This window comes from Rattus norvegicus, chromosome 6, assembly GCF_036323735.1.
Source record: "Rattus norvegicus strain BN/NHsdMcwi chromosome 6, GRCr8, whole genome shotgun sequence".
NCBI classification, from domain to species: Eukaryota; Metazoa; Chordata; class Mammalia; order Rodentia; family Muridae; genus Rattus; species Rattus norvegicus.
This window is the reverse complement of record NC_086024.1, coordinates 142,196,470-142,214,460: the sequence shown is the minus strand read 5'-3', so window position 1 is coordinate 142,214,460 and position 17,991 is coordinate 142,196,470. Positions and strand designations below refer to the sequence as shown.

At 37.6% G+C, this 17,991-nt stretch overlaps 1 non-coding gene across 1 annotated transcript; it reads left to right on the top strand.

The window, feature by feature from the left end:
• The first annotated feature begins 15,631 nt into the window (after positions 1-15,631).
• LOC120093318 (U7 small nuclear RNA) lies at positions 15,632-15,692 on the top strand. Its single transcript, XR_005486422.1, has one exon. It is a non-coding gene; the product is annotated as a U7 small nuclear RNA (small nuclear RNA).
• Positions 15,693-17,991: the final 2,299 nt, after the last annotated feature.

Below are 17,991 nucleotides of genomic sequence, written 5' to 3'. Positions count from 1 at the left end.
ACTTCATACTCATCAAGGGAAAAATCCAAGATGAACTCTCAATCCTAAATATCTATACTCCAAATATATGGGCATCTACATACATAAAAGAAACCATACTAAAGCACAAAACACACATTGCACCTCACACAATAATAGTAGGAGATTTCAACACCCCAATCTCATCAATCGACAGATCATGGAAACAGAAATTAAACAGAGACTTAAACAGGTGAAGAGAAGTCATGAACCAAATGGTCTTAACAGATATTCATAGAACATTTTATCCAAAAAAAAAAAAAAGGATATACCTTCTTCTCACCACCTCATGATACTTTCTCCAAAACTGATCATGTAATTTGTCATAAAACAGGCCTCAATAGAACAGAAAGGTAGAAATAATTCCAGGTTTCCTATCAGAGCACCATGGGCTAAAGCTGGTGTTCAACAACAAAAAGGGAAGAATGCCCACATATACATGGAAGTTGAACAATGCTCTACTCAATGCTAAACTGGTCAAGGAAGAAATGAAGAAGGAAATTAAAGATTTCTTAGAATTATATGAAAATGAAGGTACAACATACCCAAACTTATGGGACATAGTGAAAGCTGTGCTAAGAGGAAAACTCATAGCTCTGAGTGCCTGCTGAAAGAAACAGGAGAGAGCATATATCAGCAGCTTGACAGCACACCTAAAACTTCTAGAACAAAAAAAGTAAATACACCCAGGAGGAGTAGAAGGCAGGAAATAATCAAACTCAGGGCTGAAATCAACCAAGTAGAAACAAAAAGGACCATAAGAAGAATGAACGGAACCAAAAGTTGGTTCTTTGAGAAAATCCACAAGATAAATAAACCCTTAGCCAGACATAGGAGAGGACAACGAGAGTGTGTCCAAATTAAAAAATAAGTAATGAAAAGGGAGACATAACTACAGAAACGGTGGAAATTCAAAAAATCATCAGCTCCTACTACAAAAGCCTATGTTCAACAAAACTTGAAAATCTGCAGGAAATGGAAAATTTCCTAGACAGATCCCAGGTACTGAAGTTAAATCAGGAACAGATATACCATTTAAACAACCCCATAACTCCTAAAGAAATAGAAGCAGTCATTAAGGGTCTCCCAACCACAAAGAGCCCATGTCCAGATGGGTTCAGTGCAGAATTCTATCAGACCTTCATAGAAGACCTCATACAAATACTAACCAAACTAATCCACAAAATTGAAACAAATGGAGCACTACCGAATTCCTTCTTTCAAGCCACAATTACTCTTATACCTAAATCACCAAAGACCCAGCAAAGAAAGAGAACTTCACACCAATTTCCCTTATGAATATCAACTCAAAAATACTCAATGAAATTCTGGCAAACCGAATCCAAGTGCACATCAAAACAATCATCCACCATGATCAAGTAGGATTCATCCCAGGCATGCAGGGATGGTTTAATACACGGAAAACCATCAATGTAATCCATTATATAAACAAATTGAAAGATAAAAACCACATGATCATTTAATTAGATGCTGAGAAAGCATTTGACAAAATTCAACACACCTTCATGATTAAAGTCCTGAAAAGAATAGGAATTCAAGGGCCATACCTAAACATAGTAAAAGCCATATACACCAAATGAGTAGCTAACATTAAATTAAATGGAGAGAAACTTGAAGCAGTCCCACTAAAATCAGGGACTAGAAAAGGCTGCCCACTCTCTTCCTACTTATTCAATATAGTTCTTGAAGTTCTAGCCAGAGCAATCAGAACACAAAAGGAGATCAAATGGATACAGATTGGAAAAGAAGTCAAAATATCAATATTTGCAGGTGATATATTAGTATGTTTAAGTGATCCCCAAAGTTCCACCAGAGAAATATTAAACCTGATAAACACCTTCAGTAAACTGGCTGGGTATAAAATTAACTCAGTAAATCAGTAGCCTTCCTCTACACAAAGGAGGAACAAGACAAGAAAGAAATTAGCCAAACAACACCCTTCATTATAGTCCCAAATAATATAAAATACCTCGATGTGACTTTAATCAAGCAAGTGAAAGATCTGTATGATAAGTACTTCAAGCCACTGAAGAAAGAAATTGAAGAAGACCTCAGAAGATGGAAAGATCTTCCATGCTCATGGATTGGCAGGATTAATACAGTAAAAATGGCCATTTTACCAAAAGCAATCTACAGATTCAAGCAATCCCCATCAAAATACCAACCTAATTCTTCAGAGAGTTAAACAGAACACTTTCAAAATTCATCTGGAATAACAAAAAGCCCAGGATAGCTAAAACTATCCTCAACAATAAAAGGAATTCTGGGGGAATCACTATCCCTGAACTCAAGCAGTATTATAGAGCAATAGTGATAATAACTGCTTGGTATTGGTACAGAGACAGACAGATAGACCAGTGGAATAGAACTGAAGACCCGGAAATGAACCCACAAACCTATGGTCACTTGATTTTTGACAAAGAGCCAAAACCATCCAATGGAAAGAAGATAGCATTTTCAGCAAATGGTGCTGGTTCACCTGAAGGTTGGCATGTAGAAGAATGCAGATCCATCTGTGCTAATCACCCTGTACAAAGCTTAAGTCCAAGTGGACCAAGGAGTTCCATATCAAACCAGATACACTCAAACTAATAGAAGAAAGAGTGGGGAAGCATCTCGATCACTGGAGAAAATTTCCTGAACAAAACACAAGTGGTTTATGCTCTAAGATCAAAAATGGACAAATTTGATCTCATAAAACTGCAAAGCTTCTGTAAAGCAACAGACACTGTTGTTACGACAAAACGGCAACCAACAGATTGGGAAAAGATCCTTACCAAACCTACAACTGATAGAGAGGTCTTATATCTAAAATATACAAATAAATCAAGAAGTTAGAGCGCAGAGAGGCAAATATCCCCACTAAAAATGGGGTTCAGAGCTAAAGAATTCACAGCTGAGGAATGGCTAATGGCTGAGAACCATCTAAAGAAATGTTCAACATCTTTAGTCATAAGGGAAATGCAAATCAAAACAACCCTGAGATTTCACCTCACACCAGTGAGAATGGCTAAGATCAAAAACTCAGGTGACAGCAAATGCTGGCTAGGTTTTTCAGAAAGAAGAACACTCCTGCATTGTTGTTGGGAGTGCAGACTGCTACAAACATTCAGAAAATCAGTATGGAGGTTCCTCAGAAAACTGGACATTGAACTACCTGAGGACCCAGCTATACTCCTCTTGGGCATATTGCCAAAAGATGCCCCAACATATAACAAAGACACATGCTCCACTAAGTTCATAGCAGCCTTATTTATAATAGCCAGAAGCTGGAAAGAACCCAGATGCCCTTCAACAGAGGAATGGATACAGAAAATGTGGTACATCTACACATTGGAATATTTCTCTGATATCAAAAACAATGACTTTATGAAATTCATAGGCAAATGGATGGAACTGGAAAATATCATCCTGAGTGAGGTAACACAATCACCAAAAAACACATATGGTATGTGTTCATTGATAAGTGGATATTAGTCCAAATGCTTGAATTACCCCTAGATGGACTGAACACATGAAACTCAAGAAGTATGATCAAAATTTGAATACTTCACTCCTTTAATAGGGGAATAAGAATATTCTTTGGAGAAAATAGGGAGGCAAAGTTTAGAACGGAGGCAGAAGGAGCACCCATTCAGAGACTGCCCCACATGTGGCCCATACATACACAGCCACCCAATTAGACAAGATGGATGAAGCAAAAGAAGTGCAGGCTGACAGGAACCGGATGTAGATCTGTCTTGAGCAACATAGCCAATATACAGCAAATACATAGGGGAATGCCATCATTAATCCACTGAACTCAGAACAGGATCCCCATTTTAGGAATCTTAGAAAGGACTGAGAGAGCTTGAAGGGGCTCCAGACCCCATATGTACAACAATGCCAAGGAACTAGAGCTTCCAGGGACTAAGCCACTACACAAAGATTATACATGAACTGACCCTGGACTCCAACTACATACGTAGCAATGAATAGCCTAGTAAGACACCAGTGTAAGGGGAAGTCATTGGTCCTGCCAAGAGTGAACCCCCAGTGAACGTGATTGTTGGGGGAGGGTGATAATGGGGGGAGGAAGTGGAGGGGAACAGCTATAAAAAAGGGGAGGGAGCTGTTGGCCTGGAAACCGGGAAGGGGAATAACAATCGAAATGTAAATATGAAATACTCAAGTTAATAAAGATGAAAAAATAAAAGTGGGTTATAGATCTAAACAAAGAAATCACTAATGGCAGAGAAGTAGTTAAATCAATGCTCAACGTCCTTATGCAACAGTGAAATGCAAATCAAAATGAGTGTGGGATTCCATCTTACAGATGTCAGAATGATTAAGATCAAAACCGCAAACGACAGCTAATACTGATGAGGATGTGGGTCCATGGGAACACTACTCAATTCCTGGCAGGAGAGCATATTTTCTAGCTACTTTGGAGCACACATTTATATTAAATTACCATTGTATGTAACTATCCTTCGTTAATCATTATTGCACATGTGTATTTCATTCGTTACCTATGAGCGTTATTGAAACCGCAGAGATCAATTGCGTGACCATCTTAAAGAATGCCTCAAAGCATTCTTATTAATGCTTTTAATATTTATAAGGATTTAAGCATTTAATATTAATCAGGAAGTTATCATCACTACCATTAACAGTATATGTAAATCTGTCTGTCATTCATCCATCAACAGGAGGATTTCCTCAGCTGGAGAATATGGTTTTTACTTTGGAGTACTATCCTCCATGTTTTATTCAGAGTTTTGAGCCCAACAAGCTATTCTGGGGGGTGTAGATCACCAGGTTTAAATGTGTCCCCCAGTATCATTTGAGGCTCTCAGCTCAGGGAATGAAATTAGGGAGAAGCCAGGCACTTCGCATCACATGGATTCCATTACATTTTGGTTTTTATCACAGTTTTTGTTTATAGTAAAGTTTTAAGTAAAAGTGTAGTATCAAACCTTTGTGTGATTTTGTAGCTCTGGATAAGAGATAATAAGAAATAAAATCAATAAGAGACTGTCTTTGTTGAAGTCAAGAATGCTGAAGTCGTAGAAGGAATGATGTCCTCATACCAACACCATACCATTGCACCACACATATGCATTTATAAAAAGTTATTAAAAGAGTCTGGATTTGAAGACCAGCTTTATCTGTTCACAGTTTTCAGGACCTCACCTGTGATTAGCTCCATTTCTCTCCATTTTTCTCCCATTCCTTCTTGCCTTGTACAACCCTCCTTGAAACTCCATCTTACATATGCCCATGACATGAATTTGGCCAAATTGGTATATGTTAAGCCCCCTGCTCTACCTTGTGCAAAGGCACTATAGGGTCCTATATTAATGTTCCCTTGAAAGAGTCCTCATTCACGTGAAAATTTTTCCACAGTTTATCTCTAGGAACCTGAAGCAATCACCTTGGAGATGGGAAGTAGCCAAAAGACGAGAGATATCTTCATCCATCTGCTCATTTCACTGGGCCTCACTTTCCAACAGGGTGTGGAAGGAACTTTTAGAGCAGCCCCTGTCCAAAAACAACATCTGGCCAGTGACTTTGGGGACCAGCTTGTTCAGACAATGACCTCTACTGCAGACAGTCTTAAATAAGTTCAAAGCCATATAACCTCCTTTGCAGAAGTTGTTATTCAAAAAGGAATCCTTAGACTTCCTGTACACTGTACAGGGAAGCAATTTCCTTTTTTGGGAAAGGAATGCTGCTTGTATTTCAGTGAATCTGGGTTGGTAGTACAAGATGTACAAATGCACAAAGACATCCAGGGGAACCTCTTGGGGTAGTCTGCGCTTCCAAGACTTTGGTACTCTAACCCCTTGTTAGCTTGGCTTCTTCTAGTCCATTGACCTGCAGTAGTCATTGGAGCCTTTCTTCTTTTGGCACACTGCCTCATGCATTTTTTTAAATCACCAGAAGAGTATCATTGCAATGATCACTGCTATTCAGCTCTTGATTAAATACCAAATTATTCTCAACATCGAGATGGCTATTATGGTGGCACTTCTTAATCTAAAACAGAAGGAGGAGCTGAAGAACAGTGGACTGTGCTTGGAAACTTGATAAGGTTGAGTGTGTTGGAAGCCCCTGAACCTCATAAATGCCAGAGGATGGTAGGTACTTCAAATCCATTCAACCAGGCTCCTGTCACATGACCACAGCACCCCCATTGAGAGAATCATGACAATCAGTCACATACGCAGAGTGCTCCGAGCACCACCACATGCAGATGAGGAATCTTTAGTATCTCAGACCAAACAAATAGTAAGCAACTGCTGTCAGACCCCCAACCCACTACAAAATATATACATGGTTTTATTCAGAAGGAATAGAAGTGTGTGATAATTACTGTATCACAGATTGTCTGAGAGATTCTGTCATTTAAGAGCTGTAACACTTTCTGGGGAAAAGAGCACTGTCTAGAATCTTTCACAGGTGGAAAATCGAGGGTTCAGGATGATCACTTCAGGCCTAGTCGCTCTGACATAAGTTTATAGCTGCTGCACCTCCTTTTCTTGAGGAGAAGCCCCTCCCTGTTGACTCTAGCCAGAGCAATAGTGGCAATTGCACTCAACCTGGTTGTCTCAGTCTGTCTGCCATGTAGCACTGTATCCCCATAGCAGCAGCCATGGAAGTGAGCCTTGATCCAACTCCCCTTTCCCCTTTGCTTGAATGTTCCTGCAGTTCTAGATCCCCCACTTCCCTGCACAGTGCACATCTCAGAGGATTTTCTTAGGTATACAGACCAGCAGGTCTGAGATTTTTTAATTTGGTGTGCTGTCCAAGTTAATGAACACATTCATCCTGGGTTTTAGCTTTACTTGCAGAACATTTTTTTTTAATCTGATTAAGAATCAGATCTAATGCTGTATTTAGAATTACTATCAGGGTTCCTGAGTTTAATGATGATTGCTCATTAAGGATTCATTTTCTTTTATTCCTTTCCAAATTCACATACTAATGACTGGATTACATTTCATCTCAGAGGACTAGATCTTGCCTCTAGTAGCAGACTTCCTACTTCATGTAAACAAATGTCTGGTTATTGCTATACTCTGTACATATCTTCAATCCCATTCCTCAACCCATCAACTTATAACATATTTTCCTCACATAATAGTACCACCATTCTCAATCCAAATGCTCAAGAATTTCTGAAGGGTGAATTGATCATTTTATTTTATCTAACTATTGTTTCCATTGCAGAGTTTTGCCATTCACATGTCACTCTGATAAACAGGGAGAACTAGTCATGCCTACAGCACAGATTTGAAATACATTAAATAAAATCTTGGCTTGAGTATATCTAATATCTGGAATTTTGAACAATATAAAGTCATTCAGGGAAATTTTGTGCAAGTGACATGCTCTAAAGTTTCTACAGTAATTTATACTTTTTAAGAATCGGGAGGGTCCTTTTTATCTATATAACATTGTTAGAATAAGCTTATAGTATACATCCAAAACTTTAATTTTTGTACAACACTGATCATACTTATTATTAGATGTTTAATCCCAGACTTGAAAGTATTCTGAGCCAATCTATAAATTCAGGGCAAATATCCACATATAGTGCAACTCATATCATAGACTTAAGTCAACATCACACTTTTATTTCCTCCATGGACAAAGTGTCTAAAATATAACATCTGTAGTACTGGTAAGATATGATGATCTCTCTCAGAAGAGTTTTTGTCTATATTTCCCTTATTCCAGAAGAGCAGTTCTTTTCTCTCTTCTCTAAAACCTGACAACTTACCCAGGCTCCAATATCATTCCCTGATGTATTGCTTCTTGTGAACCCTTCCTACTGACTGTCTTTGATAAGGACTTTTGTGCAACTGTGGTATAATGGAATTGCAAAGGGACAATAACAGATATTCTCTTATTTCCTTTCTTATTATCAAAACACATGATTCAAATATAGAAGAAAAGTCTCAGCAATGCTAATAACCTGGGAGAAAAAGGACACAAACGTTAGTTCACATCTTATTGCTCATACTAACCTAGGGTTTTGGTGTCTAAGCTGGCACTCAACATTCTGGTTTTGGTTTATTTTTACTATGTTGTTACAACTTTGTGGTAAGATAAATTTCATGGTTTATACAAATATTGATATCTTCATCTTTCAAAAGCTTTTAACTAAAAAAATATTTTATTCATAAAAATGTGTGTGTTTTCCATGCAGCTTTCTTTGTGGAAATCAGTAGTTCACTCATATCTACTTCCATGAATTTAATTATGTTGATACCAAAAATTCACTATGAAATTATCCAAATTTAGGTATTTCAAATCAAATTTTATATTCATTTTTTTGCTCTAAAGATTAGTAGGGACAACAATAAGGTGAAATACATTGTTTTTTAACTTACCTGAAGCACTGTAAAACATCCCCCAATCCCAGTGTGTGAATTCAATCACCTTCCGTCCACTGTACTGTCCTCCAGGATCCTGAACATCTTATAGGACTGAACAAGCAAACAATATTTTTTCTTTTAAATTTGTCACAAATAAGTGTAGTATAAGGATGAAGGCACTCGCTGTTGAGTAACATGAATCAGGAAAATGTGAGCCAGGGAAATGACAAATAAGTAAAGTCAATGAAACCTCACTGTCTTCTGTGAAATGATAGCACTCAACGCTGTTAGCCTATAAGTAACTCTTAGTCTTACACTCTACAAAAAGAGTATACTATCTGTACATTGTGTGTGTGTGTGTGTGTGTGTGTTTGTGTGTGAGTGTTCGTGTGCCTATGTAAGAAAATATGTTATGACAAGAGTCAGGAGGCATTCTATGGCAGCAGCCACAAAGCAAGACTAAGGCAAGTGGAATGTCAAAGCTTCGAATTCTTCCTTTGGCCTACATTTAAAAACACAAAGCAATGATCCCTGGACAAGTGAACAGAGTCATGACCCTTTATGACACACTAAGGATCTCTCTCAGACTTGATGCTTCTATACAGCACTCATAAGAAGTCTTTTATTGTGATGACTCTGATCTTCAGTTAGCTACTCTTTTGGGGGATAATTTGTAAGTTCCTTTGAGGGCACCTGTGCTTTCTATTACAAATTCATTCCTCTTGAGTCCTAAATCTTAAGTACACCATCAGAGAGAGTACCCAATAAGGGAGTGCAAATTTCTCCTAGCTCCATCCAACTTTGGGTTGAAAACCCAAAGTTGAGCCTTAGTTCTCACTGGTGTGCAAACATGGACAGGCTTACTTCCTCATTTCTACTGCTGATTGTCCCCTATGTGAGTGCCAAGGCTTCTTAAGGGATGAACTTCGCTATTTTCACCCTATGACAACCTTAACTTCTCCCCATTCATTTTTCCACAGATGTCCTGTCCCAGTTTACTCTGAAAGAGTCTGGCCCTGATATACTGCAGCCTTTCCATACCCTCAGTCTGATATACTCTTTCTTTGAGTTTTCACTGAGCACTTCTGGAAAAGGTACTGGATCTGTCAGACCTTAGGGAAGATTCTGAAGTGGCTGGCAAGAATTTGGTGGGATAATGATAAGTGCTAGAACCTATCTTGGAAGAGTCGGCTCACAGTTTCCTAGGATAAAGCATTCCTCCAGATCAATAGTTGGGACACTGCTGATACTGTCACATAGTACTGTGCTTGCAATGCACATTGACACAGCCTCAGTTTTCAGCTCTGCAGTATTTTAGGTTGGTTCTCAGCTTTGTTCCTTCCTTTTATAACAGGTTTTGGGTTTCCTACTGGCCTCTGTTATTTCCTGTTTGCTCTTAAGTGCATTCTATTCCTGACATTCAACCTAGGTACTTTTAAAGATGTCCAGAAATGAGTTTGTCTGTGCTTTGTTTTATAAAGGTGAAGGATGTTTGGTGCCTACATTGTGTGGCTCAGAGTTATGGTTCCACTAAGTCTTAGGCCACAAATCCCAATACAGATAATTCAAAATAATTAAATGTTAACCTTCAGTACACACACACACACACACACACACACACAGAGAGAGAGAGAGAGAGAGAGAGAGAGAGAGAGAGAGAGAGAGAGAGAGAGAGAGGGAGAGAGAGAGAGAGAGAGGGAGGGAGAGAGAGAGAGAGAGAGAGAGAGAGAGAGAGAGAGAGAGAGAGAGGGAGGGAGAGAGAGGGAGGGAGAGAGAGAGAAATGGAGATGGAGAGGAAGATAAATGTAGGAGAAATAGATAGAAAACGATTCTTGTTTTTTATATTTTGTTTGTGCTTTTTAAATACCAAGAGGAAGAAAGGCTGTGAAGTAGTGTCGGTAGCAAGAGAATGAACATCTTCGAAGTGCTGGGAAGAAGAAATGTATTATCTGAGCATACTGTTTAAAACACCTTTTTCAATTTTATAGGAAATTAAATGAAGTAAACTCGGAAAAGGGGTCCTAAATTTTATAAATTCGTTACTTTTCAATAAGTTCAAACACCAAAGAAAGATAAAACATGTTTGTTTTTTCTGGCATGCTTATATAAACCTAGTTTTGAGTTTCCAGTAACTTCTGCTCAGTTGCCTATTGCTCTACTGATCTTTCATTGTCTTATTTTACTGAAGGTCATGTAAGAATCTGTAGAGAGCATTACATGTTTCAGTGCTCAGACATTTTCTCAGAACCTATACAGAATCATTTTAAGGCAATGATTCCTTACACACATTATTACTATTTGTGGTCAGGATGTTGATTCCCCCAGAAGTTCTTTTATTGTTGAGAATAGTTTTTGCTACTCTGGGTTTTTCTGTTATTCCAAATGAGTTTGCAAATTACCATTTTTAACTCTATGAAGAATTGAGTTGGAACTTTGTTGGGGATTGCATTGAATCTGTAGATTGCTTGGGCAAGATGGACATTTTTACTATATTAAGCATGCCAATCCATGAGCATGGGAGACCTTTCCATTTTCTGAGATCTTCTTCAATATCTTTCTTCATAGACTTGAATTCCTTGCCATATTGATTGTTAATTTGCTTGCATAGAATCACACCAAGGTGTTTTACATTATTTGTGACTATTTTGAAGGATGTCATTTTCCTAATTTCTTTCTCAGCCTGTTTATCACTTTAGTATAGGAAAGATACTGATTTGAGTTAATTTAATGTTCAGTCATGTTGCTGAAGATGTTTTTCCAGGTTTAATTTTCTCTTGTTTGTGTTTTGTGGTCATTTATGCACACTATGATCTCATCTGCAAATAGTGATATTTTGACTTCTTCCTTTCCAATCGGTATCACTTTGATCTTTTGTTGTCTAATTGCTCTTGCTAGTACTTTGAGTATTTTATGGAATAGGCAGGGGGAGATTGTACAGCCTTGTCTAGTCTCTAAGTGAGATTGCTTCAAGTTACTCTTCATTTAGTTTGATGTTGGCTCCTGGTTTTCATAAGGGAAATTAGTCTGATGTTCTGTTTCTTTGTTGGGGGTTTGTGAGGTTTAGGTATAAGCACACCTGTGGCTTCCTAGAATGAATTAAATAGTGTTCCTTCTGTTCCTATTTGTATAATAGTTTGACCACTATTGATATTTGGTCTTCTTCCAAGCTCTGATAGAATAATGAACTAATCTTATCTGGTCTTGCAATTTTTTTTGTTGGGAGACTTTTAGTGATTTCTTCTATTTTTTAGGGGATATCAGACAGTTGATATGTTTTATCTGATCATGATTTAACATGGGTACCAGGTATCTGTCTAGAAAATTTTGCATTAGTTTCAGATTTTCTACTTATGTTGAGTATAGGTTTTTGTATTGGGAATCTGATGATTTTTTGAATATCCTTATTTTCTAAAGTTATGTCTGTGTTTTCATTTGTGATTTTGTTAATTTGGGTACTGGCTCTGTGTTCTCTGGTTGGTCTGGATAAGGTTTTATTTATGTTATTTATTTTCTCAAAGAACCTGTTCCTAGTTTTTAGTTCGTTTTATTTCACTTGGCTGAGTTTGTTTATTTCCTGCTCTTTCTAAGTTTCCTTATTAATGTGGATGCCCTTGCATTTGGAGCATGGATGATAAGAATTGAGAGTTCATCTTGGTAGATTTTTTTTATCTTTGATGAGTATGAGATGTCCTTACTTACCTTTTTTTTAATTAATTTTGGTGGAATGTTGATTTTGTTAGATATTACAATGGTTACTACAGTTTATTTCTCAGGACAATTTGCTTGGAAAAATTTTCTCCAGTTATTTTCTCTAATGTAATATCTGCCTTTGTCACTGAAGTGTTTTTCCTGTGTGCAGTAAAATGTTAGGACCTATTTGTGTGTTCAGTCTGTTAGTCTAATTCTTTTTATTGGGGAATTCAGTTAATTGATGTTAAGAGATATTAAGGAAAAGTGATCGCTGTTTCCTGTTATTATGGAGATGGAATTATGTTTGTCTGGCTACCTTATTTTGAACTTGTTGAAAGATGATTACTTTCTTACTTTTTCTAAGGTGCATTTTCCCTACTTATATTGTAGTTATTCATCTATTATCCTTTATAGGGCTGGATTTTTGGAAAGATATTTTGTTTAATTTGGTTTTGTCATGGAATATCTTGGTTTCTCCATCTTTGTTAATTCAGAGTTTTTCTGGGTATAGTATACTGGGCTGGTATTTTTTTATTTGTTTTAATTCTGTATGACATCTGTCCAGGATCTTCAGGCTTTTAGTGTCTGTTGAGAAATCTAGTGTAATTCTGAAAGGTCTGCTTTTATGTTACTTGACCATTTCCCCTTGCTTCTTTTAATACTCTTTCTTAGTTTTGTGCATTTGGTGTTTTGATTATTGTGTGATGGGAGTACTTTCTTATTTTTGGTCCAATTGATTTGGAGTTCTGTAGGCTTCTTTTATGTTTATGGGCATCTATTTCTTTAAGTTAGGGATGATTTCTTCTATAATTTTGTTGAAGATATTTACTGGCTCTTTAAGTTGGGTATCCTTGTTGGCTTATATCTCTATTATCCTTAAATTTGGTCTTATTGTGTCCTGGATTTCCTGAATATTTTGGGTTAGGAGTTTTTCACTTTCCATTTTCTTTGACTGTTTTGTTAATGTTTTCTATGGTATCTTCTGTTCCTAATATTCTTTATTCTATACCTTTTATTCTGTGGGTTATGCTTGCATCGATCCTCATGACTCCTGGTTTTTTCATAGGTTTTCGATCTCCAAGTTATTTTCCCTTTGTGATTTCTCTACTGTTTTTATTTTTATTTTTGATCCTGACTGTCCTTTTTTCAATTCCTTCACCTCTTTGTACTTTCCTGAATTTTTAAAGTGATTTTTGTGTTTCCTCTTTAAGGGCTTCTACCGTTTTACCTGTGTTCGTCTGTATTTTTTTTCAGCGAGTTATTTATGTCCTTCTTAAAGTCCTCTATCATCAACATGAGATATAACTATATATCAGACTCTTGCTTTTTCATGTGTTTTGGTATGCAGGACTTGCTATGGTGGGAGAACTTGTTTCTGAGTATGCCAAGTAGCCTTGGTTTATGTTGCTAAGTTCCTTATGCTTGCCTGTCTCCATCTGTTTTTTTTTTTCCTGGTGTTATTTGGTCTTACTGTCTGTAACTAGAGCTCTTGCCTCCTATGAGCCTGTGAGCCTGTGAGCCTATGTGTGTTAGCACTCCTCAGAAAACAGCTCTCTCCAGGCAGTATTTGGTTGTTGAGAGCTGTGTCACATGCTTACTTCAGGGGTGCTGATGGAAACAAAATGAATCCTGTCTCTGGCTGCTTTGTATTTCCTGTGCCCTGTTGGCTCCTGTTGGGTCTGTTTTTGACCGGTTATTGGAGCAAAAGTGGTAGATTCACCATGAATTTAGGATAGACAATATTATGGGAAGATTAACTCTCTTGGGGCATTGTTTCAGTAAGGAATGCTGTTGCACACCCTTACCTCCAGGGGTGGGGGAAGGCAGATGGAGGCCAGTAGGAATGCTATAAATTTGTGAATGGATTACATTATAAGAGGAGGACATCTATGCAAATCCATACTATTTAAGTAGGGCTGCACATTGTAACCTATGAGAGCCATCAACATCCAATATACTGGAGTGTGAAGCATAGCACATAGCATTATAGATGTTCTTCAGTGCAATAGGGGTTCTGAAATGCTAAGATACAACCATCTATCATTATGGATTGCATGTATAACTCTTCTTCTATTATAAAAAGTCATTGATGCCCTGAGGCCATTGATGCCATGTACACTGACAATTCATAGGATATTGCATGTACTCTACCAGCTATGAAAGGTAGAGCAGGCATTCACGAGCTCCTGCTTGTTCTATCGTGCAATATTAGGTGCATCCAATTTGTGAACCTGAAGTTAGAGCACAAGATAATAATATTCTGCATTCATATAGTATTTTCATTTTAATATGAGTAGCTTTACCTCAGATAGTTAAATACATATGTACATATATTCTTACATAGTGCTATTGTTTTCTCTAATCCCTGGGGAAATATTCCAAATCTATCTTTCATTTTTGCAACATTATCTCCTCAAAAGCTTTCATAATACTTGCTCTACCAATAATAAGAGGACCATGGACTGGAAAGCTAATCAGGTAGAGATAAAGCTTTCTAAGTGTGCATATGCCTCAACCATTAGGATTCATGACATTGGATATCCTATCTGCCTTTATCAAATTTAATGGAGACCCATGCAGGTTTGGAAACAGATTGAGGTGCAGAATACATGAGCTTTATTTCTACTTCCTTATCAATGTGAATTTTTTTGGACTGTTAGTTTTTCTGTGAATACCTCAGTTGTTCTTCTTTTTGTTTTATTTGACTGTTCCATTAATTTATATATGGAAACATGGGGCAGTGCATCTGGGCTTGAGCTTCACTGTTGTTCTTCTGTCCTCAGATGCTCTTATGCAATAAAGCCTGATGAAACCAACAAAGGCCATGATCTCTCCTGATAACAACTTTTTACAACTGGTAACTCCTAGTTCTGGATCCTGCTGCCAGTAGAAAAGACAATGACTTTAAGAGTGTCATTAATGTAGAACCAACTCAAATTCACACACTGAGACATCAGTTATTGTCTACAAACAAACCAGAGCCATTTCTCCCTGCAGCTGAACCCTGCAAGCACACTAGGTTCAGGGATATGTTACTACTCAAGTTAGACTGGGCAACTTCAGAGTAAACAATAGGAAATATACCTGCAGATAAGTTCATGACCAGCAGGGGGCAGAGTGGAACCTAGTATTTACTGCGGAGAGATGTGGGTGTGGAGGGGATATTTTATACTCTGGGAGTTCCTTTCTTTACCCACATGTACCTCTTGTGATTGACATGTAACAGTTCCATGTTCAAGCACTGTGAAGAATCTTTGTTAAACTCTTCCAAGATGTACATTTTTGATATATCTATATCAATCAATATCTCTCATGTATCCATCTGTCTGTCTGTCAGTCATGTTTTCTTGGTGCAAATTTCTATTGAAAATACAAAGTTTATTTCCACAATTTAGTTATTGTGATAGTGCTACAATAATCATTCATATACAAATGATTCTGAAGTATATTTACCTTTGGTCATTAGGGTGACTTTTTTTTTAGTATATAACATGTTGGGAAAAATTGTAAATTGTATGTTTTGAAAGGAAGCTGTAAAGTGTTACAGCTCTTTTAGAATTTGTCTAGCAGGTTTTCTGAAAAAAAAAGGAAGCTGTAAATTCTAATATCTTAGCTGTTTTTGAAAGTTGCTTTTTTGTCAGAAGAGGGGACACTGTCTCTGGAAGCAAATATTGTTAAAGCACAGTCCTTTTGTTACATCCTCAGCCTCAGAACAAGGCTCATTGATGGGGTAAGGGATGAATTTCCTCAGACAGGATTAGGACCTGGGCTTCAACAACCTGATTTCTGACCCGGATAACCCTTCTCCAGTAGGAGTAGGTCCTTATCTCAGATGCATCCTGTTCATGAATATGCAAATCATATGAGCCTTTAGTGGTAAATCTAGGGATGTCTACACCGCACAAAACCATGAAATCACCCTCCTGTTTACAGTCACTGAATACACAGGAACTCACTATGGGATGTAACTGTATTATCCTTTTTTTGTAGCAACATCAAGAAAAATAAGTATCTCACAGTAGCAAATTTGAGGTTTGGTCATTCACGCAAGTGACAGTGGCATCCATTCTGTCTTTACCTCTATAGTTGTCCACTCACAGGTCCAGCTGTACCAGTCTTGGGCTGAGCTGGTGAGGCCTGAGGCCACCATAAAAATGTCCTGCAAGGCTTCTGGTTACACATTCACTAGCTGATGGGTGAGCTGGGTGAAGCACAGTCATGAAAAGAGCCTGGAGTGGATTAGAAATATTAACCCTTATCATGGTGTGACTAACTACAATGAAAAGTTCAAGGGAAAGGCCACATTGACTGTAGACAAATCCTCCAGCACAGCCTGTATGGGGCTTAGTAGATTGACACCTGAGGACTCTGCAATCTATTACTGTGCAAGACACAGTGTTGCAACCACATCCTGAGAATGTCAGAAACCCTGGAGGAAGAGCAGCAAGCTGCCCTGGGACTGAAAACACTCATGTCCATTTTTGTACCTGTTCCTTAGAGACCAATTCAGCTTTTTTTAAATTTCTGCAAAAGGACATCTATAAATTATGTTATGTTGATTTATGATGCTCCTAGATTACCAGATATCTTGTCACTGTTGCCCTCAGTGACCACCTCTATTGACATGTTTCTTCTTTAATGAAACAACAAAAAAGTGAATCAGTGATTATGCATGAAAAAATACTTGTGCATTTTGATAAAGCCTAGAATTTTCATTGAAATAGATAGGAATAAAGTACAGTATGAATTTCCAGCACAGAGATTTGTTGGTGTGGATGAAACTATGTATTAATTTGACCAGTAAAACACCAAAGTACTTTGGGCAATCTAAAAGCCTTTTTTCAGTCTTAAGTCTCAAATGACTTCTACATATTTTGCTAATTCTGCTTGTGTGCTCCAGCATAAGTTCTAGAGTCTTAGAATGAATGAGGAATTTATATATATATATATATATATATATATATATATATATATATGGATTGTTCCTGCAGATGAAAAGTTGAAAATTCTCAGGAGAGAAGGAGGGAGTGGGTATGATTATAGGAATGGTGGAAAAGAAGTCTCTGAGACAAGGATTATATAACAGAAGGTGAATAGTGAATACTTTGCCAACACCAAGTTTAATTCTCATAATCTTTATATGCTTTACAGAATCCAGGGAAACAAAGTTACAAGCCAGCAGATACAGTGTCTGAGGTACATTGCATACCTATACCCATTGGGAAGCCTCCAAGTTCCTTCCTGCAAGAGGACCAGAACTCTCAGCCCTTCTGCCATGACTCTGCATGAAAGAAGGCAAAGTGGCTCCTGACACAAAGTCACATAAGAATAATTTCTAAATGATGATCGGAAATATTATTAAATCACTTTTCACAGAACTCATTTATCAACTCAATGTATGAACATCCCAAATGAGGTTAATTCTGAGGTAACTATGTTAGTAACTGGTCCTATAAAAGTGGTTCCACTCACAATAATCAGTTCTGTAATCATTAGCCTTTAGAGAATATGAACCTATTCTGAAAGAACATATACTATGACTGTTTGTTGGATAATTGGTATCAAACTTTCTCCTGTAGAATATTTATGAATGTTTTTTACTCTGCATCTATGTGCATTCTTTGTGCTTGGTTTTTGATACCTTTTTTTATTATTATTATTAACTTGAGCATTTCTTATATACAGTTCGAGTGTTATTCCCTTTCCCGGTTTCCGGGCAAACATCCCCCTAATCCCTCCCCCTCCCCTTGTTTATGGCTGTTCCCCTCCCCATCCTCCCCCCATTGCTGCCCTCCCCCCAACAATCTAGTTCACTGGGGGATCAGTCTTAGCAGGACCCAGGGCTTCCCCTTCCACTGGTGCTCTTACTACGATATTCATTGCTACCTATGAGGTC